Raw genomic sequence first — 9,649 nt, forward strand, 5'->3', positions numbered from 1 at the left:
GGTCAACCAGAATCCACTGCTCACACTTTCTCAAGCGGCAGTGTTGCGCGTTGCTTTTGGCGCATCATACACCGTGCCGCTCCACGTTTGGGGCTTGCATGGTATCAACTGAGAGAACAGTGCCCTGGCACACCCCTAGGCAAACTATTCGTAGTAATTGGCAATTATAATACTATGGTGTAATCGCTGCAGGGCTGTAGCACAGAATCACAGGCTACGTATGCGCTGGCCCTTGCTTTCCTTTTTCAGACAACACCTCGTGACCTTTTTGGAAGGCGACTTAGCCCTTTTGGGTGAGGGAGAGTTTATTGAGGTTTATTGAGGTTTCGAACTACAGGGTTATTATTCATGCCAGTTTTCCAGAACAGTGTCCTTGGGGATTGTCGTTGTAACAAGTGATTTTGGTGTTAGAATCGTGTGTTAGTGCGGTGCAGTACCCGTTGTGACATAAAACCAAACCTGTTCTGTATATTGCTGCATTCTTGAAGCCAATATTTTTGTATCATTGTTTACCTCGCATGTTAATCTTTTGGTTGTAAGAAACTATAAATTGTTTTTATGTTAATGTTGTGTCTACAATACCGGCGCTGCACTTGTTTAATTGTTTCTGGTTGTTATGTTGTATCATTGATACCAGGAATTTTTTAGAATAAATTTATCCTTTCAAGACATTGTTGTACTGCAGAAAACTTGGCTGACTCCGCGTCGGCAATTTTATTTCCAGAATTATCGGATATTCCGCTTAGATCGACTAACAAGGGGAGGTCGTTTGTTAATTATAGTATCATCGCAAGTTTGCCATAAAGCCCATAAGTCATTTGAATTCATGTCTGTAGATTGTGAAATTCGAGCAGTTCCATTTAGCTTGCCTGGCTATTTTGTATTTTCTCTGGTGAACTCCTATTTTCCGGAAGTCGTCATTTCCGCCTCGCCTCTCGATGGTGTTTTGTCATCGTGTGAGAAGCACGTTATTATTTGCGGTGATTTTAATTCACACCATGTCCCTTTGGGGCTCCGCACACATTCATGTGGTAGGCGGCTAAGTGGTTGGATGAATGAAAACGATATGCATCCTTATAACTCTGTTTCACCAACATTTTTTCGCTGGAAGAATACTTCAGTCTTAGACTTGACTTTTTCAAACTTGGGCAATATTTCTTCTTGGTCTACTTTGGATCACGCTACAAGTGACCACGTTCCTATTGTATTTGAGAAAGTGTGCCTTTCTAGGTCCCCACGTGCTCATAGGATTCGCCATACCAATTCGCACCGTATGCCTAAACAAAGTAAAGGTAGCACTTCAGTCACTTCCACGTGTAAACGAGGAGCGAAGGGCAGTTCAAGTACGTCCATCGTTTCGGATACTGTTAAATCTTCTCAATTCATTACCTCTTCCCAAAAAGATGGCAATAGCCCGTGGTGGAATGAAGATTGCGCTCTGGCGTATAATCAAAGGTAGGCGGCTTGGAAGGTACTTTTTAGAAACCAATGCCTGTCTAAATGGACCAATTACAAATTTGCGGCCGCCATATTCAAACGCGCAGTGTCTAAAGCGAAATAAGTCCATAACGACCACAAGTTTGCCGCTCTCTCAAAACAAAAGAATTGGCGATTGCTATACCAGTTTCTATGTTCGAGAAAGGGGCTACAAGAGCGCTACAATGAAAATTCAGTGGTTCAGTCAACACGGGACTCTATTGAAGCTCTCGAACAAATTGCACAAGAACGTAAATCCCGGTTTTCTTCTGTTTTTTCCGCTCCTTTTATCAGTCAAATTTGTAATGTTGGTTTCAACCCAGTGACAATGCCAGGAATTGTCTGAAGTTATTTAGCAGCTGTCTGTGGCTGCTCCGGGGCCAGATGGCATTACTGTGCAATGTTACAGTTTTTATTTGAGGAAACCCCTAAATATTTACTTAACAAAGTAAACACCTCGCTGAAAAATAGTTGGATACCTCCCGAATGGAAACTCTAAGATAGCGCCATTGCTAAAAAACGAATGTTTAGGTTATGTCCCGGATAACACCAGGCCGATTTACTTAACTAGCAACGTGGTGAAGCTAATCGAGAGGATACTGCATGGTCGCCTTATGTGGTTTCTCGAAAGCAATAGGATATTAAGCCCCACCAAAATTGGCTTTAGAACCGGAAATTCGATTTGGAAGGCTCATGTGGACATTGAGAGCCGCATTAATCTAGCCCGCAGCATAAAACACGTAGGCGAACTTGTTACTCTGGATATAGCAAAGGCCTATGACAGCGTAAACTATACTGCCTTGATGTCACATATAGAGAGTAGCGAAATTCCACTATACATTCAGTCCTGGATTGGTGCGGTTTTAACAGGAAGCACATTCTGCTGTTCGAAAGATGGCATATCATCTTCGCAATATCAGCAGTTTCGTGGTGTTCCTCAGGGGTCAGTCCTTTCTCCGGTTCTTTTTAATATTCTTCTCAAATCAATTCCGCTATGGAGGGTATAACAACTTACGTTTATGCCGATGATATTGCTTTTTACTCATCGGGCAGAGACATTCATGACTTACAACGCTTACAACGCTTACAACGCTATCTGGTCTCCCTAGATAATTGGCTTAGCGGGTTACATTTATCGCTTAATGTGGGAAAATGTGCTGTTTTAGTTTTTCCCAGTTACCATCCCCATATCATTATGCCTATTGTACCGAGAGCAATCCATCCCCCAAGTTACAGAAAAATAAATATCTTGGTATAATCTACGATGACAAGCTTACATCGCGTCCTCATATTAAACATGTTGCTGCTAAAGGAGAAAGAGCTGTAGGCGTGCTCCGCAGGCTATCTAACCCCAAATTCGGGTTGCGTAGAGCCACACTGTTAATGATATATCGGAGTTACGTTCGCCCGGTATTAGAGTTTGGCTGCGTCCTATTTTCTGGCTGTGCGGCCTACAAATTACATCCCCTGTTCATCGTTGAGAGAATGGCCTTCAGACTATGCCTGGGATTACGAAAATATGTGGCTAACCCTATTTTACACCTTGCGGCACGATTTCCTCCACTGAAGTCTAGATTTCAATTATTGACTATTAACCTTTATCAAATTGTTTGACTTCCCACTGCAAGACACGCAGTTCATTTTCCGTCTGAGGCCTGATCTTTTTCAGGGCATTCAGTGGCCGCGGATCCAGAGCCCCCAGATGGATATAGTTCATTCGTTGCTTCAGCCACTTCACGAAGACCTTTTCCGCTCCCCCCTCCTTGTATTAGTGTGTCATCTGTAGAAATAAACTTTGATAATATCTTCTCCCCGAATGCAAAGATGTTGCCGGCCCGAATCCCCAATGGATTGCTGGAGGATCATCTGTCAACCCTTCATTCCCATATTGTCATTGCTACCGATGCGCGCAAAGTGATGAGGAGGCTGGAGTCGGGATATTCTCCCAGGCCCTCGATTGGTCCTTTTCAATTAGGTTACCTAATTACACACCTATTTTTTAGGTAAAATTATTGGCAAAGACTTTGGCTTTTCAATAACTTCAGCATATATGTTATTTCGGACGCCCTCTCTGTGCGTTCCGCATTAACATCCGAAAAAAAAGTCTTCCGTTATCCGCACATTCCTGTCATTTGTTCCTCATCCGCTTTCTGAGATTAGATTAGTGTGGGTTCCAGCACACGCAGGAATCTCCTACAATGAAGTGGCTGATCAATTAGCCAGTATGTCTCTTGGTGGCCCTGTGGTCGTGCAATCTCCAAATGATAGCTTTCTATTGGGGGCGAGACTTAGACGTTTACAACTACTCCAGACTTACAGGCAAGACGCCCTTCTCTCTTCTAGAGATTATGGGCACCTTAGTCATGCATGGAAATCAATGTTTTGTGAATCAAGGCTATGAGAAGTAGAACTCACTAAACTTTTGTGCAAAATTCCCCTATTAAATTTTTATCTTTATAAATCTGGTCTGGCCACATCCCCGCATTGCCCTTTCTGTGACGAGCTGGAAAATATACAACATTTCCTGTTTAATTGCCGTAGCGTCTCCCCAATACGACGCACGCATCTCGAGTCAACCTTTAGGCGTCTCCACCTTCCGCTAACTACTTCCGAAGTTTTGTGACTAGGCGCTTCCTCTCTTGGAGTCTCCCACAGCGATGTTGTGTCCGCCCTACACTCCTCCGTTGCGGCGACAGGCCGGTTTTCCTGCTATCCGGCTAAGCGTTCCCATTTATTTCATTTTTCTTCCAGGCTCTACCTTCATATTATACATATTAAAAAATTCTGTTCTGTATTTCCTTTTCTAAATGTTGAGATCTAAACTAATATAGGTCACATCCTAGTTAGGTACAAAGCTCCTTGGCCAATCCCCCGCGTGGGTTTCTGCCATAATCTCAGGCAACCAACCAACGAGTGTTGGCGTTGTGACATGGCCACCAAACGCTCTTGCTTCTCGTCGTCGGCAACGGGGCTTTTCGCCCAAAGGCGGCGGCCCCTCCGGTCACCATTAAACCACCTAAACCGGAAGAGGCCGGTGATACCGCCACCGCAATATTAAGCATCGTGGTCACTGCCGTTGCAACCGAGGTGGCATTCAGGATGAACCCAAGAAGCCCAGTCAGCCTAGGCCCCGAACGCGCCACCATGGCCAGGCTGGTGGCGGCCAAGCTGGACTTTGATCAGCCCAACTCCTCTGCGACCGGCCGCTCTGGCTGCTTTCTTTTGGAGACCTCGTTATAGTGCCTGGAGTACGGGAAACGTGATGTGAAGAGTACGGGCCGCCAGGAAGACGATCACGCCGAGATGAACACCAAAATAGTACGACCACAGGCCGCCCAACAATAACGAACAACGCAGGCTGGATGAAATAAACCTTATTCGAGAAAATGGGGCCGGTATTCTGGTTCATGTCAATCTCAGGTGGGTGACTTCCCCAGTTGAGGATGTCATGACCCTCATCTGTCCATTTAGCTCGGTCCACCAATCTTGGCTGGTTCTCCGCGCTCACGCTGATCAACACATCTTCCTCTGCTCTTCATATCGTCCCTGATTTACTGGTGTGCCTAGTCCATCTTGACACAATTGCAGTTTGCCATACCGATCGAGTGTTACGCACAGCGGACAGTTGTATAATGTCGTATCCCCGATGTGAAACAAGATGTCGTGCAGGTAGGAGTTTGAAAAGTTCATAGATATAACTGCCTCCTATCCTACTATGTGGTGCAGAAGTAATGGTAAGTTAACGTAATCTGTAGGGTGATAGGATATATCGGTAGCACCTCGGGATTGTGCTCAGTAGAGACCGGAACTGTAGGCAAAATGTTTTTTCCCTTGAGTCCGCATCAAGCCTATTTAAAATATAAGCACTAACTAAGGAAATGGGAGCATTTTAAGCAATAGTTTATAGTGCCTGTTTCTGTGGCGTTCTGTTTTTACGCCCAGCCAGGTAGAGAAGGAGGGAGAACTTGATTAGTTCTAGTGGTTTTAGGGGGTGGAGGTGGCCGCAGGCTTCCGCCTGGCGGCGACTAGCGTAGCCCGGGCCTGTCCACGAGGGAAAGTTGTGTCCCCAGATCAGAGTTACTCAGCGCCCCCTTCCACTGCTCGTCAGAGGAAATTAGAGGTTAAAGGGAAGGGGTTATTAGGGCAGCCACACAACAGTGGAGCGTGTACCACAGGCAGGACAATAGACGTTATGCGAAATTGCTTGGTGATCTAGCAACACTGATGTAAACGAGACCATCGGCCATATTGGTACGGGCGCCGATCGGGAAGTCTCCTATTGTTTACTGTAGAATAGTAGGTGATGGTAACTCGGTATGGCTCAAACTGGACGGCTTTTCCTGCTCCCGACTGCAGATTGTGGACGGAGGACTTGTCTGCGCTGCCGACTGTGTCTGAAGACTCATACCACTAGGGGTGCCGGGCCAAAGACCCATCCGAGCGGCAGCGAAGCAGGGCATGCCGCCTAGCCACCGAGGCGCATTGCTCGCCTTCATCGGTGCGGACAGACACGTGCGACTCGCAGTAAGTATATCCTTCTTTGTTTTTTACTTGACGCGAGTTAACCGGTACGAGCATTTGTGTAGCACTTTGTTCAGCGTTGTTTACCATGCAAATGCGTAGCGGCGACCCTGTTGCAGTAGCTTTGAGAGAGGAAAGCGACAATCGCCAGACCGTACAGCTAGTGGGTGTATGAGGTATTTTCAAATGCTGTACATCGAATTTATGGGATGATTTTTCGCGAAGATGTTCACGGAAAGGTTGCGGCCGTTTCCCGTGACGGTCGTCCGCCCGCGCGTTTGCCGCAAAGCAATCGCGCTTTGCGGCGAACTCAACTACAAAAGAGCACATACGCCTTGAATTCTTTTTTTTGTGTGTTTTCATTATTTATTGCTATGTTCTGCCGCAAAAATCTGTTTGTGTGTTTTTCTTATCCTTTTTTGGCGGTGGGGTGGTTGTGTTTTTTTCTAAAGCGTATGTTTTTGGTGTGCACGAACAGATAATACAGTAAAACCTCGTTAGCTCGAACTCAGTGAACTAGATTTTTTTAATTCGATGGGTCATCGGTATAGCCCGTATGTTTACCTGTTTATCTCGAAAGGTTCTGGAAGTGACTTCGAGATAATCATTATATTGCTTAATAAGTTATGACGAACACGATTATGGGGGTACTGGTATCATTACCCACGGTGAGGCTTTTAAATGTTAAACTTCCTTCTCTTGAAAATGCATTAACAAAGCATGCAAATATACTTGCACGCTCGAACTTGACATTCAATTTTGACATCATTGCTGTTTGAGGTGTATATTGGTGCCCTTGCAAGAGTGTTACGCGAAATCTGGTCATTTTGAGTCTGTTCCTTGCGGCCACTGCTTTCTGCTCTGTCCCTTTGCCATAAACTGTAACGGACTAGTCCTGTTCTTCCCTGAGTGCTATTTACTGTTACTCTGTCTCTTCTTTCAGGTTGGGCCTCATCCATGTGCTCAGCAGCTGCTTTCGCTCCCAGAAGAAAAATGGCCGGCCCTATGTTGTGTACCTCACCTTTGAGACGGACAGTGGGGCGATTGTGGAGGCAGCGTGCGAGTGCCCTGCGGTTTGCCGTGGAGCATGGAGTCACATCCTGGCTGCTGTGCCCCTACTCACCCTCTTGCAAGCCGAAGGTTTTAAGAGGCGCCACCGGAGCTTGCGTGCACTGAGCTGCCACAACAGTGGGGACGTCCGAGACAGCAGGGCATCAAGCCAGCGAGTGTCCAAGACATTGACTGGAGAAGCCCGCGAAAAAATGCCCCTCCCTTCCCTTGCCAATGCGTCTGTTCGATGCACGTCGAGTACAGGAGCAATGCGAGCAGCAGCAAAGTGCCGTGCAGGCGCTTGGGAGAAAACTTGGTAGCCTTGGGAATGGATTTTTTGCCCCAGTTGTGCTGGCCTCATTCCCCCCAGTGACAGAAACAAGGACTGGCATGGCACCTGAAGGGTCACCTATGAGCTACCAGCAAGCATTCATGCCACATTTCGCCGTTGTCATCTCGCGAGCACGCAGAGGCTGGGTAACGTCGTGTTTACTAGACCGCGGCATGCAGGGGTGCGCGAATGCTTCCCTTTGCTTCATTTATATCCACAGTTTGCTATACTGCACGCGCTATAAATCTGCGAAGTAGTTTAATTTACTGCAATTTTCACTGTGGATACAAAAAATTCAAAAGCACTCAAGCTGATGCGCGGCGGCCTGATGCAAATCTGGCCGTTTTCTCTTTTTTTTTTGAAGAAAACTTGAAACTTGTCTCAGCTACCTACATCAATGGCCACTATCATTACGTCGGAGGCATGCATGCAGCATGTGAGAAACTAGAGGAGTGAGCGTGTATTTTAGTAGTAAAATATTAGGCAGTAAATACATCGTGGCAGAAATGACAATGGGCACCAAGTTAACTTGACGTAACAACAAACCTTTCAGCCCGGCAAATCGGGAACCAAGCGCAAAAGCTCGAATTTTCCACCGTTAGATCATCATAAAACAGTGTACGCCACTTCTGCAACGACACGCGGCTAAATGCAACGTAAAAGAAACCAACAACACACTCCCATACCGTGCGCGTCCGCCACAGAGGAAATTTTCAACCGCGCCCTGACGGCATAGTGCGGTAAGAAAAGTCTGTTTACAGCCCTAAGTAAGATAAAAGCTCGTGTAGAGGCTAAGCGGCACCATTTAACAATGAAATAAAGCGGGCGCAGAGCCAAAGGGACGAGTAAGGAAACAGCCTAATTTTGACAACGTGAGGTACTGTTTTCCCGGTCGAGCGCCGCTGTCAGTCTCATGAATAGGTGGCGCACGCTCAGGCTTCATGATGTCCAATACAAAGGCTGGACCACAGAACTCCAACGCAGCTGTAGTTTTCATCCGGAAAGCGACTACGGAATCCCGCGCTTAGCGAACCAACGACAAATAATCGCTCCCAGCGCGCCGCGCCCAGCGTGTCACAAAGGTTGCTCGCGCCGGCATAGTTCGCGTCAGAAAGTTCGTTCAAAAGCGTGGAACTTCACGTACCTTTTCTCTATTTGGACCGCTTTTCCGCATTTCGTGCACTGCGCCATGAAGCAATGCTCCGGCATTGTAGTCCATCACCAAGAGCCGTCAACGCCCGCCTGATATGTTTAGCTAATTGGTTTCGGTTTGAAACGACCGTACTAAAATGGCGGACCTAGTTACCGGAGTCGACGTGAGATGGTGGGGCGCATTTTGCATAGGGTCTATTGTGAATCCTTTTTATGCTGTACAGCTAATATTAATTCATGTGTGGGCTTTGATAAATTACAGCTTTTTACAGCCGAGCTGGCCGTGACGGCACTAACCTTATTCGAGCAGCGGAAGGCACAACTCGGCATCGCGAAGCTACATAAAGTGACGCCGACGCAACACTTGTTTGAAACGAGCAGCTGACTCTTTGGTTGTTACCGGTTGTTATACGATGGCGGCTTCAATAAGGACTGCTCCGAGGCCGCTGAGCCTAAAATGGCGAATTTAAATGGACAGTGGCGGCGAAGAGAAGAAAAAACAAACAATGCGGGGACGAGGGGCTACGCCACTGGCCGTTGGCCAATGGCGCGCGGCGTTCGCCGGTGACAAAGAAAATGGCAAAAAACGAAGGAGGAAAGGAGCGCGGGCGAGGGCGAAAGGCGGCGAGATCTAAAGATGGCGCTACCTTAGTAATTTCAGGGACCTTAGCGCAAACTATTCTCCCTAAAATTACTAAGGTAGCGCCAACTGCTCCCTCCTTCTCCGCTCCTCTCCTCTTTTTTCTCTACCCTCACCCGCGGCGCCGCGGTCCCTTACACTCCGTGGCGGGGCTGCCATTTTTGTTGGCTTCCTTAGAGCAGACGCCCTCGCAACGCTTCGGGCCGCTCGCTGCAGTTTTAAGTGCAGTTTGCCCTTCTTTTCGCACCACAATCGCTCTTTGGTAGCATTAATACTATTTCTAGGGCGGCGTTTTGCCAACGCGCATTAAGTCAGGCTGTTTTGTTGTATATTTTTGTCTAGAAGGGCACATTTGCGGGGTGGATACCGCGGGCGCATACGGGCAGCGCGGTGTTTGTGTATGTGTGCGGCATGCTCAGGATAGTTCGTGAACCGAAAGGATCAAACGTGGACGTTTCAAATTGCTTTGTTGCAGTAAT

This window comes from Haemaphysalis longicornis, unplaced genomic scaffold, assembly GCF_048455015.1.
Source record: "Haemaphysalis longicornis isolate Haplotype H1 unplaced genomic scaffold, Haemaphysalis longicornis Haplotype H1 scaffold_20, whole genome shotgun sequence".
In the NCBI taxonomy this organism is placed as follows: domain Eukaryota; kingdom Metazoa; phylum Arthropoda; class Arachnida; order Ixodida; family Ixodidae; genus Haemaphysalis; species Haemaphysalis longicornis.